The sequence below is a fragment of the Acanthochromis polyacanthus genome, unplaced genomic scaffold (assembly GCF_021347895.1).
Source record: "Acanthochromis polyacanthus isolate Apoly-LR-REF ecotype Palm Island unplaced genomic scaffold, KAUST_Apoly_ChrSc contig3, whole genome shotgun sequence".
In the NCBI taxonomy this organism is placed as follows: Eukaryota; Metazoa; Chordata; class Actinopteri; family Pomacentridae; genus Acanthochromis; species Acanthochromis polyacanthus.
Genome location: NW_026131317.1, coordinates 1 through 15,362, shown reverse-complemented (window position 1 = coordinate 15,362; position 15,362 = coordinate 1). Strand labels below are relative to the sequence as shown.

Here is a 15,362-nt window from a genome sequence, read left to right as displayed (position 1 = left end):
GGCCCAGCCCCCTGGCGCAGTTCTCACTTGTGCTGGTGCACTGTTTTCACCGGGCTGCGCTAGTGGCTTCTGCCTGGTGACCTCACACACAAGCTCCACTCAGCACCGCCCAAAAATCTGTCAAGCACAGCTCCTTTGCTTTCAACAAACAGATATGGCTCTGCCAGACGGCAAAGCCTGCCAAGAATAGGATAAACTCGTTGGAGTCACTCTCCACGGAAGTCTTTAGTAAAAGGCGAAAGATTTGTACGTTATGAAGAGAAACCAGAGTAAGTCTGCCTTTCTGCAGAAGAAGCAGCCCAAAAGCCTGGTTGTCACAGGCACCACACTCATGGTGAGACTCGCTTGCATTGGTCACGGGTAGCAGATGCCGGGCCACGCCCAGTGCACCTCACCTCCCCGTGTTGCCAAAGGCTCCGTCCAGTCGTATTGCGGCCAGTCGGACGGATGACCAATCCTACTGCGGCCGGCCGTGTTCTGACCGTTCCCCTGGTTGTTGGGACTCGGGCCTCGGAAAGTGAATAAAGGCCTTTGCCGTCCGCAGCCAGATTAAAACCATTCTCTCTTCAAACTGATTTGGATAAGCATGAAAACGCCACACAAGCACCTCACGCTGCTGGCTTTGTTTGACCGCTTTGGGTTCATTCTCTGACCTCACAGTGTGTGCTGCAGTGGTTGTTCTTTTATGTCTGTGTCTTTTCATTCCACAAGGCCAGAGAAGGGTGCACCGTTCCCGGCGGCACTGCAATGCCGAGTCGATGCGTGGAGTGAAAGGAGCAAGCCCCTCGTTCAGCTCCCAGTGCTAAAAATGCGTTTAATATGTAGTCCTCACATGGAGGACATATCAGATATTAAACTGATAAGAACAGATTTTTTTTTTTTTTTTTTTTTTTTTATTAAAGAAATCAATCAACAGAACTCACACAAACACAATGCCTGAATCACAGAAGCACACAATACATACACAAACACATCAAAGAACAAACCATGACACTCGTTGCACAGAAGACAATCCACCTACAACAAAAAAACTGCCCCAGCCGGAAAAAACACTGTTGCTAAGAACAATCGTCCAACAAACCATCCCATTGGCACAAAAATAAAACCAAAGCAATTACAGTCGTTTGCAATAATCAAAACCTCCCCCCGTGACACACACCAAGCCCCCATCCCACCAACCCCAAACCCCCTTTCCACCTCTCCAGAGCTGCATGCTGCCCCCACCTCAATATGTCGCTGTCAACCCTCCCCCGAAGCTCCGCCACCAACCTCCCCATCACCCCTTGCCTACTGACAGTCCTGTGTTTCTGCACAAGCTCCTGCCTTGCCCACCACAAGTACTTTTTGACCAGGCTGACAATCAGCAAGACAAGGAACACCCCCCTTCCTGTGCCCACTCCTCTGTCGACGCGCTCCCATGACAAGGCAGGCCAAGACATTGCCCGCCCAAACCTCAACTCCACCCAAGACCAGAGCGCCTGCGCAAAGGGACAGTCCCACATAACATGTGCAACCGACTCCTCCTCCCCACAGCCCTCCCTTGGACAGGCAGGAGATCCCGCCAGCCCGTGCCTGTGCATCACCTTGCGCACTGGCAAGCACCTGTGGAGGCACAACCAATTCAGGTCCCTGAGCCCATTATCAAGGCCACGCGGCTGTATCTCTCTCCAAGTGCTGGACGGCACCCCGATCACCGGTGGTGCAGACACCCTTTCCCTGACCTCGTTGTACAGGGCCCTATGATCGACCCTCACTGCTCCTACGGACGCCTCCGGATGGGCTCTCAGCCACCGTGCAGCATGGCGGTAATGCCAAGGCTGCTGCTCCACCCGTGGTGCCAGGTTGTCCCACACCATGAGCTGTCTTGCCTGGTAGGCAAAAAACAGCCGCAGAAAGTAGCCCGAAGGGTGCAATACTGGGCCAGACAGCTGAGCGCACAAGAAGGACACGAACATACAGTCCAGCTTCAGTGGCAAATGTGGGACATCCCTCCCCCCTCCGTCTATCCCAACCATCATGCGGGCCCTTGATACGTACTCGTATCGCCCTCCCCACATGAAACCAAAGACCATACGCATCAGCGACCTCCTCATGCACACTGGAAGGGGGTAGACATACGCCAGGTACAAAAGGGACGGTAGCACATCTACCTTCAGCACCAGCACTTTCCCGAAAAAAGTCAGGAATCTGCCCCTCCACAATGACAGCTTCCTCTGAACCTTGGCAAGGCGGTCAGTCCAGTTCGAGGCAGCACTGTTGGCTGTCTCGAAATGAACTCCCAAGACCTTCAGCGGGCCACGGCAGTGCGCCAAGCCCCCCGGTACGTCCGTCCGCCCCTTCCACCGTCCAAAAAACTTAACCGAGGACTTTGCAAGGTTCAGGCTCGCCCCTGCAGCCCGCCCAAAATCCTGTATGACCCGCAAAGCCCTGACCAGACATCCATCACTGTCCAGCAGCAACGTCATGTCGTCCGCGTACTGGGACAGCTTCACCCGTGTGCCCCCACTGCCTGGCACCAAAAACCCTCTGATCCCCTGATCCACGCGGATGGCCTCTCCAAGAGGTTCAATATACAAAACGTACAGCAAAGGAGAGAGCGGGCACCCCTGCCGCACCCCAGAGTGCACCCCAAAAACCCTCCCCAGGTGACCATTCACCGTCACCATGCTCCTCACATTTGCGTACAAAGTCCGCAACCACCCCACAAAAACGCGGCCGAAACCCATCCTTTCCAACCCCCTGAACAAAAAGCCCCGGTGAACCCTGTCAAACGCCTTTTGCTGATCGAGGGCCACAGCCATTAGTGGCAAGTTACGGTCCTCAGACCAAGCAATTGCGTCTCGGACCAGCTGAAGGTTCCACCTCACCGAGCGCCCCTTCACCCCACACGTCTGGTCCACATGGATCACGTGCGGTAGCGCCGTGCCAAGTCTGTCCGCAAGGACTTTCGCCAAAAGCTTGTAGTCCACACACAGCATAGTCAGTGGACGCCAGTTCCCCAGATCCGCCCGGTCCCCCTTCTTGTATAAGAGGGAGACAACCCCAGTGGCCAAAGATTCCCCCATCACACCACTATGCAGCACCTCATTAAAAACCTCCAACACTGTCGGCCCTAGCACCTCCCAGAAAACCATGTAAAATTCCACCGGAAGCCCATCAATACCGGGGACGACCTTTCTCTTCATCCGACGGAGCACAGCCCCGAGTTCAGTGAGCGAGAGCGGGGCCTCCATAGCACGTGCTATGTCGGGTGGCACCCGCCGAGTAAGCAGGCCCAGAAACCCCTCAGCCCCGTCCTCGTCAACCGCCCTCCCCCCAAAAAAATCCCGATAGTAGTCGGTAGAAACACCCACCATGTCACACACGTCAGCAGTGAGCCGTCCCTGGGCATCCCTGACTGCGGTCAGAACCTGTCTCTCTCTATCTGCACGAATCGAGCTGAAAAAAGCCGCAGAGCACGCCTCTGACTGTTCATGCAGCCGTCTCCGCGACCGCACCAGGTATGCGCGAGCATCTCGCTCATAAAAAACCCTGAGCCGAGACTTCAGGGTGTCACAGACCCGCAGGTCCACCCCACCCCCGCTGTTACCCCTGGCATATTCCACCTCGAGGCGTCGCTGCAAAAGAGACACTCGCTTCCTCGCCCTCCCCTTCCTGGCCTTACAGTACGTCAAACAAAAGTGCCTAATGCGCTCCTTTGCTGATTCCCACCAGTCAGAAACCCCAGAGCACATAGGTCTGAGACCCAAAAGACCCCTAAAAAACTGCAAGAATTGGCCTCTAAAAGTAGCCTCCTCCAATACACTGACGTTAAGGCGCCAGTAACCTGGCCCAAAAGGAGGCAGAGACGAGCCTACCCGGAACAGGAGCCCATGGTGATCAGTGAAACAGACGGGGATCACCTTGCCTGCCAACAAACTGAGAGACCTCGAAAAAAACACATAGTCCAGACGCTTAGCTACCCCACATGAATTATACCATGTGGGCCCGACCACCGTTGGCTGAACTGCCTTGCCCCCATCCACCAAACCATGTCCCTCAAACAATCGTGATATGTGCCGCCCCCCAGCCATGCTCGATCCCCCACTCCCCAACTCAACATTAAAATCACCCCCAACAATGACCTGTCTGTTTGTCGCGAGGTGCGGTCCAATCAGTCCAAAAACCTCCTGCCTCTCAACAGGAGTCTGTGGCCCGTACACCACAATGACCCTGAGCTTCACTGACCCCCACGACACATCGGCCCCCAAAACCCTCCCCTGAGAAATGACCACAACATTGTCCACTGTCATGTCCCTAGTTCCAAACAGAATCCCAACCCCAGTAGAGTGAACCCCCCCAACACTCCAGACCGCAGGCCCCCTACCCCACTCTTGCGTAAAAACACCCTTATCCCGGACATCCCGTAAGTGGACTTCCTGCAAAAAACAAAAATCAGCACGTAGGGAGCCCACATAATCAAAAACGACCCTCCGTGTAACAGGGTCCCTCATGCCCCTCACATTCAGCGACAGTACATTAAAAGAAACCGTATTGAACATGAAAAAGAAAAAATCCACGCAAAAAAGTGCCCCTCCTACTCATCATACAGGTCTAAGCTGTCCATCTGCTCGGCCCAGGAAAAGGGCACAGTATTCGGTGAAGATGACGGCCTGTTGGGCCCCTCATATGCATCGTTGCCTAAAGGTGAAGGAACCATCGGCAGGTCCGGGGTAAGTTCCAGTTCCAATTCAAAACCCGGCGTGAGCGGGTCCTCCACGCCAGGCCCAGACTGTCCCTCGGCCGACCCTTCCCCCTCCCCCTCCACACTGTCCCCCACTTGCGATCGACCCGCCTCAGCCCCTGCTGCATCGGTCAATGCACGATCGGGACCTCCGCCCTCACAACCCTCCACAGACAACCCACCAGTCTCACCCGTCTCCTCACCCCGTGATCTCTTGCTCTGCAGGCCCTGTTCAGCAGGAGACCCCGCATCAAAGGCCTGTGACCCTCTGCGCACTCCTTGTTTCACCTCAGGGCGGACTGGGGCAGGGGTAGCCACCGGGGAAACCACCCGGAGGCCCTCCGAGGTCGGTGGGCTTCCCCCGTGATCTCCCACAGGGACAGCCACATTATCCCCATAGCCTGCAGCACTCCCTCCCTCCCTGGAAACGCCGGCAAGCTTCGAGGCGCCCTCCGGTCCCCCACCTCTGGCAACCTCAGCGAAGGTCCTCGCACGGGTCGGGCAGTCCCGGTACAGATGCCCTAAGCCTCCGCAACCATGACACGCCTTCGGTGCACTGCAGTCCTTCGCCTCGTGCCCTCCTTGCCCACAGAAACGGCAACGGTCCCCGGCGCATGATGTTTCCGCATGGCCCGACTGCCGACAGCGGCGGCAGAAAGCAGGTTGCCGTGCATAATACAAATAACCCCTGTCCCCGCCCAGGCTAAAAAAAGCAGGCGGGTGCTTGAGTCCGTTGGGCCCGTCCAGGTCAGCCTTCAACAGCACTTGAAACTGCCGCCTTCCCGTCCAAAATCCCAAAGGGTCCTTAACATACCGTGCCGCCGTCACCACCTCTCCGTACTGACTCAGAAACGATGAAACCTGAAGGTCAGTGACAAAGGGGTTGTACATATGTACAGTGATCACCCTAAAATTCGGCCGGTCCAAGTTCCAGACTTTGTACAAGGTGAGAGGCCGTGCCGACGACGTGCTCCTGCATCGCTCCGCTGCTCGGTGGTAAACCTCCTCTCCTCTCAGTGTGACATCAAATGCCTTGTCCTGCTGATTCCACTGAAGGCAAAACACCTCGTCCACCTTCAGATGGAGATGATCCATGATGACATTCCTGCAGAACCATGCTCGGGACGAAGCATCCTCACCAGACGACGCCACTTGCAAACGAAGGGTATACCTCAGCCCGACCCTAGGGATCTGCTGCTCCGGTGTGGCCCCTGCGGCCATCCTCACGGTGTGTAGAAAACGCCTCAGCAGCTGGTGTAAGACTCCGACAAAACACTTGATCTTAGCCAAAAGGCCGAGAAGCGATGACCCATGACCGTTTGCTGAACGGGCCCAGCCCCCTGGCGCAGTTCTCACTTGTGCTGGTGCACTGTTTTCACCGGGCTGCGCTAGTGGCTTCTGCCTGGTGACCTCACACACAAGCTCCACTCAGCACCGCCCAAAAATCTGTCAAGCACAGCTCCTTTGCTTTCAACAAACAGATATGGCTCTGCCAGACGGCAAAGCCTGCCAAAAATAGAATACACTCGTTGGAGTCACTCTCCACGGAAGTCTTTAGTAAAAGGCGAAAGACTTGTACGTTATGAAGAGAAACCAGAGTAAGTCCCGGAAAGTGTGAATGAAGGCCTTTGCCGTCCGCAGCCAGATTAAAACCATTCTCTCTTCAAACTGATTTGGATAAGCATGAAAACGCCACACAAGCACCTCACGCTGCTGGCTTTGTTTGACCGCTTTGGGTTCATTCTCTGACCTCACAGTGTGTGCTGCAGTGGTTGTCCTTTTATGTCTGTGTCTTTTCATTCCACAAGGCCAGAGAAGGGTGCACCGTTCCCGGCGGCACTGCAATGCCGGGTGGATGCGTGGAGTGAAAGGAGCAAGCCCCTCGTTCAGCTCCCAGTGCTAAAAATGCGTTTAATATGTAGTCCTCACATGGAGGACATATCAGATATTAAACTGATAAGAACAGATACTACACTTGATCTTAGCCAAAAGGCCGAGAAGCGATGACCCATGACCGTTTGCTGAACGGGCCCAGCCCCCTGGCGCAGTTCTCACTTGTGCTGGTGCACTGTTTTCACCGGGCTGCGCTAGTGGCTTCTGCCTGGTGACCTCACACACAAGCTCCACTCAGCACTGCCCAAAAATCTGTCAAGCACAGCTCCTTTGCTTTCAACAAACAGATATGGCTCTGCCAGACGGCAAAGCCTGCCAAAAATAGGATAAACTCGTTGGAGTCACTCTCCACGGAAGTCTTTAGTAAAAGGCGAAAGACTTGTACGTTATGAAGAGAAACCAGAGTAAGTCCCGGAAAGTGTGAATGAAGGCCTTTGCCGTCCGCAGCCAGATTAAAACCATTCTCTCTTCAAACTGATTTGGATAAGCATGAAAACGCCACACAAGCACCTCACGCTGCTGGCTTTGTTTGACCGCTTTGGGTTCATTCTCTGACCTCACAGTGTGTGCTGCAGTGGTTGTCCTTTTATGTCTGTGTCTTTTCATTCCACAAGGCCAGAGAAGGGTGCACCGTTCCCGGCGGCACTGCAATGCCGGGTGGATGCGTGGAGTGAAAGGAGCAAGCCCCTCGTTCAGCTCCCAGTGCTAAAAATGCGTTTAATATGTAGTCCTCACATGGAGGACATATCAGATATTAAACTGATAAGAACAGATACTACACTTGATCTTAGCCAAAAGGCCGAGAAGCGATGACCCATGACCGTTTGCTGAACGGGCCCAGCCCCCTGGCGCAGTTCTCACTTGTGCTGGTGCACTGTTTTCACCGGGCTGCGCTAGTGGCTTCTGCCTGGTGACCTCACACACAAGCTCCACTCAGCACCGCCCAAAAATCTGTCAAGCACAGCTCCTTTGCTTTCAACAAACAGATATGGCTCTGCCAGACGGCAAAGCCTGCCAAAAATAGAATACACTCGTTGGAGTCACTCTCCACGGAAGTCTTTAGTAAAAGGCGAAAGACTTGTACGTTATGACGAGAAACCAGAGTAAGTCTGCCTTTCTGCAGAAGAAGCAGCCCAAAAGCCTGGTTGTCACAGGCACCACACTCATGTTGAGACTCGCTTGCATTTGTCACGGGTAGCAGATGCCGGGCCACGCCCAGTGCACCTCACCTCCCCGTGTTGCCAAAGGCTCCGTCCAGTCGTATTGCGGCCAGTCGGACGGATGACCAATCCTACTGCGGCCGGCCGTGTTCTGACCGTTCCCCTGGTTGTTGGGACTCGGGCCTCGGAAAGTGTGAATGAAGGCCTTTGCCGTCCGCAACCAGATTAAAACCATTCTCTCTTCAAACTGATTTGGATAAGCATGAAAACGCCACACAAGCACCTCACGCTGCTGGCTTTGTTTGACCGCTTTGGGTTCATTCTCTGACCTCACAGTGTGTGCTGCAGTGATTGTCCTTTTATGTCTGTGTCTTGTCATTCCACAAGGCCAGAGAAGGGTGCACCGTTCCCGGCGGCACTGCAATGCCGGGTCGATGCGTGGAGTGAAAGGAGCAAGCCCCTCGTTCAGCTCCCAGTGCTAAAAATGCGTTTAATATGTAGTCCTCACATGGAGGACATATCAGATATTAAACTGATAAGAACAGATACTACACTTGATCTTAACCAAAAGGCCGAGAAGCGATGACCCATGCCCGTTTGCTGAACGGGCCCAGCCCCCTGGCGCAGTTCTCACTTGTGCTGGTGCACTGTTTTCACCGGGCTGCGCTAGTGGCTTCTGCCTGGTGACCTCACACACAAGCTCCACTCAGCACCGCCCAAAAATCTGTCAAGCACAGCTCCTTTGCTTTCAACAAACAGATATGGCTCTGCCAGACGGCAAAGCCTGCCAAAAATAGAATACACTCGTTGGAGTCACTCTCCACGGAAGTCTTTAGTAAAAGGCGAAAGACTTGTACGTTATGAAGAGAAACCAGAGTAAGTCTGCCTTTCTGCAGAAGAAGCAGCCCAAAAGCCTGGTTGTCACAGGCACCACACTCATGGTGAGACTCGCTTGCATTTGTCACGGGTAGCAGATGCCGGGCCACGCCCAGTGCACCTCACCTCCCCGTGTTGCCAAAGGCTCCGTCCAGTCGTATTGCGGCCAGTCGGACGGATGACCAATCCTACTGCGGCCGGCCGTGTTCTGACCGTTCCCCTGGTTGTTGGGACTCGGGCCTCGGAAAGTGTGAATGAAGGCCTTTGCCGTCCGCAACCAGATTAAAACCATTCTCTCTTCAAACTGATTTGGATAAGCATGAAAACGCCACACAAGCACCTCACGCTGCTGGCTTTGTTTGACCGCTTTGGGTTCATTCTCTGACCTCACAGTGTGTGCTGCAGTGATTGTCCTTTTATGTCTGTGTCTTGTCATTCCACAAGGCCAGAGAAGGGTGCACCGTTCCCGGCGGCACTGCAATGCCGGGTCGATGCGTGGAGTGAAAGGAGCAAGCCCCTCGTTCAGCTCCCAGTGCTAAAAATGCGTTTAATATGTAGTCCTCACATGGAGGACATATCAGATATTAAACTGATAAGAACAGATACTACACTTGATCTTAACCAAAAGGCCGAGAAGCGATGACCCATGACCGTTTGCTGAACGGGCCCAGCCCCCTGGCGCAGTTCTCACTTGTGCTGGTGCACTGTTTTCACCGGGCTGCGCTAGTGGCTTCTGCCTGGTGACCTCACACACAAGCTCCACTCAGCACCGCCCAAAAATCTGTCAAGCACAGCTCCTTTGCTTTCAACAAACAGATATGGCTCTGCCAGACGGCAAAGCCTGCCAAAAATAGAATACACTCGTTGGAGTCACTCTCCACGGAAGTCTTTAGTAAAAGGCGAAAGACTTGTACGTTATGAAGAGAAACCAGAGTAAGTCTGCCTTTCTGCAGAAGAAGCAGCCCAAAAGCCTGGTTGTCACAGGCACCACACTCATGGTGAGACTCGCTTGCATTTGTCACGGGTAGCAGATGCCGGGCCACGCCCAGTGCACCTCACCTCCCCGTGTTGCCAAAGGCTCCGTCCAGTCGTATTGCGGCCAGTCGGACGGATGACCAATCCTACTGCGGCCGGCCGTGTTCTGACCGTTCCCCTGGTTGTTGGGACTCGGGCCTCGGAAAGTGAATAAAGGCCTTTGCCGTCCGCAGCCAGATTAAAACCATTCTCTCTTCAAACTGATTTGGATAAGCATGAAAACGCCACACAAGCACCTCACGCTGCTGGCTTTGTTTGACCGCTTTGGGTTCATTCTCTGATCTCACAGTGTGTGCTGCAGTGGTTGTTCTTTTATGTCTGTGTCTTTTCATTCCACAAGGCCAGAGAAGGGTGCACCGTTCCCGGCGGCACTGCAATGCCGGGTCGATGCGTGGAGTGAAAGGAGCAAGCCCCTCGTTCAGCTCCCAGTGCTAAAAATGCGTTTAATATGTAGTCCTCACATGGAGGACATATCAGATATTAAACTGATAAGAACAGATTTTTTTTTTTTTTTTTTTTTTTTATTAAAGAAATCAATCAACAGAACTCACACAAACACAATGCCTGAATCACAGAAGCACACAATACATACACAAACACATCAAAGAACAAACCATGACACTCGTTGCACAGAAGACAATCCACCTACAACAAAAAAACTGCCCCAGCCGGAAAAAACACTGTTGCTAAGAACAATCGTCCAACAAACCATCCCATTGGCACAAAAATAAAACCAAAGCAATTACAGTCGTTTGCAATAATCAAAACCTCCCCCCGTGACACACACCAAGCCCCCATCCCACCAACCCCAAACCCCCTTTCCACCTCTCCAGAGCTGCATGCTGCCCCCACCTCAATATGTCGCTGTCAACCCTCCCCCGAAGCTCCGCCACCAACCTCCCCATCACCCCTTGCCTACTGACAGTCCTGTGTTTCTGCACAAGCTCCTGCCTTGCCCACCACAAGTACTTTTTGACCAGGCTGACAATCAGCAAGACAAGGAACACCCCCCTTCCTGTGCCCACTCCTCTGTCGACGCGCTCCCATGACAAGGCAGGCCAAGACATTGCCCGCCCAAACCTCAACTCCACCCAAGACCAGAGCGCCTGCGCAAAGGGACAGTCCCACATAACATGTGCAACCGACTCCTCCTCCCCACAGCCCTCCCTTGGACAGGCAGGAGATCCCGCCAGCCCGTGCCTGTGCATCACCTTGCGCACTGGCAAGCACCTGTGGAGGCACAACCAATTCAGGTCCCTGAGCCCATTATCAAGGCCACGCGGCTGTATCTCTCTCCAAGTGCTGGACGGCACCCCGATCACCGGTGGTGCAGACACCCTTTCCCTGACCTCGTTGTACAGGGCCCTATGATCGACCCTCACTGCTCCTACGGACGCCTCCGGATGGGCTCTCAGCCACCGTGCAGCATGGCGGTAATGCCAAGGCTGCTGCTCCACCCGTGGTGCCAGGTTGTCCCACACCATGAGCTGTCTTGCCTGGTAGGCAAAAAACAGCCGCAGAAAGTAGCCCGAAGGGTGCAATACTGGGCCAGACAGCTGAGCGCACAAGAAGGACACGAACATACAGTCCAGCTTCAGTGGCAAATGTGGGACATCCCTCCCCCCTCCGTCTATCCCAACCATCATGCGGGCCCTTGATACGTATTCGTATCGCCCTCCCCACATGAAACCAAAGACCATACGCATCAGCGACCTCCTCATGCACACTGGAAGGGGGTAGACATACGCCAGGTACAAAAGGGACGGTAGCACATCTACCTTCAGCACCAGCACTTTCCCGAAAAAAGTCAGGAATCTGCCCCTCCACAATGACAGCTTCCTCTGAACCTTGGCAAGGCGGTCAGTCCAGTTCGAGGCAGCACTGTTGGCTGTCTCGAAATGAACTCCCAAGACCTTCAGCGGGCCACGGCAGTGCGCCAAGCCCCCGGTACGTCCGTCCGCCCCTTCCACCGTCCAAAAAACTTAACCGAGGACTTTGCAAGGTTCAGGCTCGCCCCTGCAGCCCGCCCAAAATCCTGTATGACCCGCAAAGCCCTGACCAGACATCCATCACTGTCCAGCAGCAACGTCATGTCGTCCGCGTACTGGGACAGCTTCACCCGTGTGCCCCCACTGCCTGGCACCAAAAACCCTCTGATCCCCTGATCCACGCGGATGGCCTCTCCAAGAGGTTCAATATACAAAACGTACAGCAAAGGAGAGAGCGGGCACCCCTGCCGCACCCCAGAGTGCACCCCAAAAACCCTCCCCAGGTGACCATTCACCGTCACCATGCTCCGCACATTTGCGTACAAAGTCCGCAACCACCCCACAAAAACGCGGCCGAAACCCATCCTTTCCAACCCCCTGAACAAAAAGCCCCGGTGAACCCTGTCAAACGCCCTTTGCTGATCGAGGGCCACAGCCATTAGTGGCAAGTGACGGTCCTCAGACCAAGCAATTGCGTCTCGGACCAGCTGAAGGTTCCACCTCACCGAGCGCCCCTTCACCCCACACGTCTGGTCCACATGGATCACGTGCGGTAGCGCCGTGCCAAGTCTGTCCGCAAGGACTTTCGCCAAAAGCTTGTAGTCCACACACAGCATAGTCAGTGGACGCCAGTTCCCCAGATCCGCCCGGTCCCCCTTCTTGTATAAGAGGGAGACAACCCCAGTGGCCAAAGATTCCCCCATCACACCACTATGCAGCACCTCATTAAAAACCTCCAACACTGTCGGCCCTAGCACCTCCCAGAAAACCATGTAAAATTCCACCGGAAGCCCATCAATACCGGGGACGACCTTTCTCCTCATCCGACGGAGCACAGCCCCGAGTTCAGTGAGCGAGAGCGGGGCCTCCATAGCACGTGCTATGTCGGGTGGCACCCGCCGAGTAAGCAGGCCCAGAAACCCCTCAGCCCCGTCCTCGTCAACCGCCCTCCCCCCAAAAAATCCCGATAGTAGTCGGTAGAAACACCCACCATGTCACACACGTCAGCAGTGAGCCGTCCCTGAGCATCCCTGACTGCGGTCAGAACCTGTCTCTCTCTATCTGCACGAATCGAGCTGAAAAAAGCCGCAGAGCACGCCTCTGACTGTTCATGCAGCCGTCTCCGCGACCGCACCAGGTATGCGCGAGCACCTCGCTCATAAAAAACCCTGAGCCGAGACTTCAGGGTGTCACAGACCCGCAGGTCCACCCCACCCCGCTGTTACCCCTGGCATATTCCACCTCGAGGCGTCGCTGCAAAAGAGACACTCGCTTCCTCGCCCTCCCCTTCCTGGCCTTACAGTACGTCAAACAAAAGTGCCTAATGCGCTCCTTTGCTGATTCCCACCAGTCAGAAACCCCAGAGCACATAGGTCTGAGACCCAAAAGACCCCTAAAAAACTGCAAGAATTGGCCTCTAAAAGTAGCCTCCTCCAATACACTGACGTTAAGGCGCCAGTAACCTGGCCCAAAAGGAGGCAGAGACGAGCCTACCCGGAACAGGAGCCCATGGTGATCAGTGAAACAGACGGGGATCACCTTGCCTGCCAACAAACTGAGAGACCTCGAAAAAAACACATAGTCCAGACGCTTAGCTACCCCACATGAATTATACCATGTGGGCCCGACCACCGTTGGCTGAACTGCCTTGCCCCCATCCACCAAACCATATCCCTCAAACAATCGTGATATGTGCCGCCCCCCAGCCATGCTCGATCCCCCACTCCCCAACTCAACATTAAAATCACCCCCAACAATGACCTGTCTGTTTGTCGCGAGGTGCGGTCCAATCAGTCCAAAAACCTCCTGCCTCTCACAGGAGTCTGTGGCCCGTACACCACAATGACCCTGAGCTTCACTGACCCCCACGACACATCGGCCCCCAAAACCCTCCCCTGAGAAATGACCACAACATTGTCCACTGTCATGTCCCTAGTTCCAAACAGAATCCCAACCCCAGTAGAGTGAACCCCCCCAACACTCCAGACCGCAGGCCCCCTACCCACTCTTGCGTAAAACACCCTTATCCCGGACATCCCGTAAGTGGACTTCCTGCAAAAAACAAAAATCAGCACGTAGGGAGCCCACATAATCAAAAACGACCCTCCGTGTAACAGGGTCCCTCATGCCCTCACATTCAGCGACAGTACATTAAAAGAAACCGTATTGAACATGAAAAAGAAAAAATCCACGCAAAAAAGTGCCCCTCCTACTCATCATACAGGTCTAAGCTGTCCATCTGCTCGGCCCAGGAAAAGGGCACAGTATTCGTGAAGATGACGGCCTGTTGGGCCCCTCATATGCATCGTGCCTAAAGGTGAAGGAACCATCGGCAGGTCCGGGGTAAAGTTCCAGTTCCAATTCAAAACCCGGCGTCGAGCGGGTCCTCCACGCCAGGCCCAGACTGTCCTCGGCCGACCCTTCCCCTCCCCCTCCACACTGTCCCCCACTTGCGATCGACCCGCCTCAGCCCCTGCTGCATCGTCAATGCAACGATCGGGACTCCGCCCTCACAACCCTCCACAGACAACCCACCAGTCTCAACCGTCTCCTCACCCCGTGATCTTCTTGCTCTGCAGGCCCTGTTCAGCAGGAGACCCCGCATCAAAGGCCTGTGACCCTCTGCGCACTCCTTGTTTCACTCAGGGCGGACTGGGGCAGGGTAGCCACCGGGGAAACCACCCGGAGGCCCTCCGAGGTACGGTGGGCTTCCCCCGTGATCTCCCACAGGACAGCCACATTATCCCCATAGCCTGCAGCACTCCCCCTCTCCCTGGAAACGCCGGCAAGCTTCGAGGCGCCCTCCGGTCCCCCACCTCTGGCAACCTCAGCGAAGGTCCTCGCACGGGTCGGGCAGTCCCGGTACAGATGCCCCAAGCCTCCGCAACCATGACACGCTTCGGTGCACTGCAGTCCTTCGGCCTCGTGCCCTCCTTGCCCACAGAACGGCAACGGTCCCCGGCGCATGATGTTTTCCGCATGGCCGACTGCCGACAGGCGGCGGCAGAAAGCAGGTTGCCGTTGCATAATACAAATAACCACCGTCCCCGCCCAGGCTAAAAAAGCAGGCGGGTGCTTGAGTCCGTTGGGCCCGTCCAGGTCAGCCTTCAACAGCACTTGAAACTGCCGCCTTCCCGTCCAAAATCCCAAAGGGTCCTTAATATACCGTGCCGCCGTCACCACCTCTCCGTACTGACTCAGAAACGATGAAACCTGAAGGTCAGTGACAAAGGGGTTGTACATATGTACAGTGATCACCCTAAAATTCGGCCGGTCCAAGTTCCAGACTTTGTACAAGGTGAGAGGCCGTGCCGACGACGTGCTCCTGCATCGCTCCGCTGCTCGGTGGTAAACCTCCTCTCCTCTCAGTGTGACATCAAATGCCTTGTCCTGCTGATTCCACTGAAGGCAAAACACCTCGTCCACCTTCAGATGGAGATGATCCATGATGACATTCCTGCAGAACCATGCTCGGGACGAAGCATCCTCACCAGACGACGCCACTTGGAAACGAAGGGTATACCTCAGCCCGACCCTAGGGATCTGCTGCTCCGGTGTGGCCCCTGCGGCCATCCTCACGGTGTGTAGAAAACGCCTCAGCAGCTGGTGTAAGACTCCGACAAAACACTTGATCTTAGCCAAAAGGCCGAGAAGCGATGACCCATGACCGTTTGCTGAACGGGCCCA

The 15,362-nt window shown here is 54.9% G+C and overlaps 12 non-coding genes across 12 annotated transcripts; all 12 read right to left on the bottom strand.

Annotated features, from left to right (window-relative positions):
- Positions 1 to 156: 156 nt before the first annotated feature.
- LOC127532807 (U5 spliceosomal RNA) lies at positions 157 to 273 on the bottom strand. The gene has a single exon (XR_007940460.1). It is a non-coding gene; the product is annotated as a U5 spliceosomal RNA (small nuclear RNA).
- A 444-nt stretch (positions 274 to 717) lies between these two features.
- On the bottom strand, positions 718 to 906 carry LOC127532861 (U2 spliceosomal RNA). Its single transcript, XR_007940514.1, has one exon. It is a non-coding gene; the product is annotated as a U2 spliceosomal RNA (small nuclear RNA).
- A 5,304-nt stretch (positions 907 to 6,210) lies between these two features.
- On the bottom strand, positions 6,211 to 6,325 carry LOC127532796 (U5 spliceosomal RNA). The gene has a single exon (XR_007940448.1). It is a non-coding gene; the product is annotated as a U5 spliceosomal RNA (small nuclear RNA).
- Positions 6,326 to 6,537: 212 nt separating this feature from the next.
- On the bottom strand, positions 6,538 to 6,728 carry LOC127532844 (U2 spliceosomal RNA). Its single transcript, XR_007940497.1, has one exon. It is a non-coding gene; the product is annotated as a U2 spliceosomal RNA (small nuclear RNA).
- Positions 6,729 to 6,909: 181 nt separating this feature from the next.
- Positions 6,910 to 7,024, bottom strand: LOC127532866 (U5 spliceosomal RNA). The gene has a single exon (XR_007940518.1). It is a non-coding gene; the product is annotated as a U5 spliceosomal RNA (small nuclear RNA).
- Positions 7,025 to 7,236: 212 nt separating this feature from the next.
- LOC127532842 (U2 spliceosomal RNA) lies at positions 7,237 to 7,427 on the bottom strand. Its single transcript, XR_007940495.1, has one exon. It is a non-coding gene; the product is annotated as a U2 spliceosomal RNA (small nuclear RNA).
- A 181-nt stretch (positions 7,428 to 7,608) lies between these two features.
- Positions 7,609 to 7,723, bottom strand: LOC127532803 (U5 spliceosomal RNA). Its single transcript, XR_007940456.1, has one exon. It is a non-coding gene; the product is annotated as a U5 spliceosomal RNA (small nuclear RNA).
- A 446-nt stretch (positions 7,724 to 8,169) lies between these two features.
- On the bottom strand, positions 8,170 to 8,360 carry LOC127532846 (U2 spliceosomal RNA). The gene has a single exon (XR_007940499.1). It is a non-coding gene; the product is annotated as a U2 spliceosomal RNA (small nuclear RNA).
- Positions 8,361 to 8,541: 181 nt separating this feature from the next.
- LOC127532795 (U5 spliceosomal RNA) lies at positions 8,542 to 8,656 on the bottom strand. Its single transcript, XR_007940447.1, has one exon. It is a non-coding gene; the product is annotated as a U5 spliceosomal RNA (small nuclear RNA).
- Positions 8,657 to 9,102: 446 nt separating this feature from the next.
- On the bottom strand, positions 9,103 to 9,293 carry LOC127532845 (U2 spliceosomal RNA). Its single transcript, XR_007940498.1, has one exon. It is a non-coding gene; the product is annotated as a U2 spliceosomal RNA (small nuclear RNA).
- A 181-nt stretch (positions 9,294 to 9,474) lies between these two features.
- LOC127532794 (U5 spliceosomal RNA) lies at positions 9,475 to 9,589 on the bottom strand. Its single transcript, XR_007940446.1, has one exon. It is a non-coding gene; the product is annotated as a U5 spliceosomal RNA (small nuclear RNA).
- A 444-nt stretch (positions 9,590 to 10,033) lies between these two features.
- LOC127532859 (U2 spliceosomal RNA) lies at positions 10,034 to 10,221 on the bottom strand. The gene has a single exon (XR_007940512.1). It is a non-coding gene; the product is annotated as a U2 spliceosomal RNA (small nuclear RNA).
- Between the last annotated feature and the right edge of the window lie 5,141 nt (positions 10,222 to 15,362).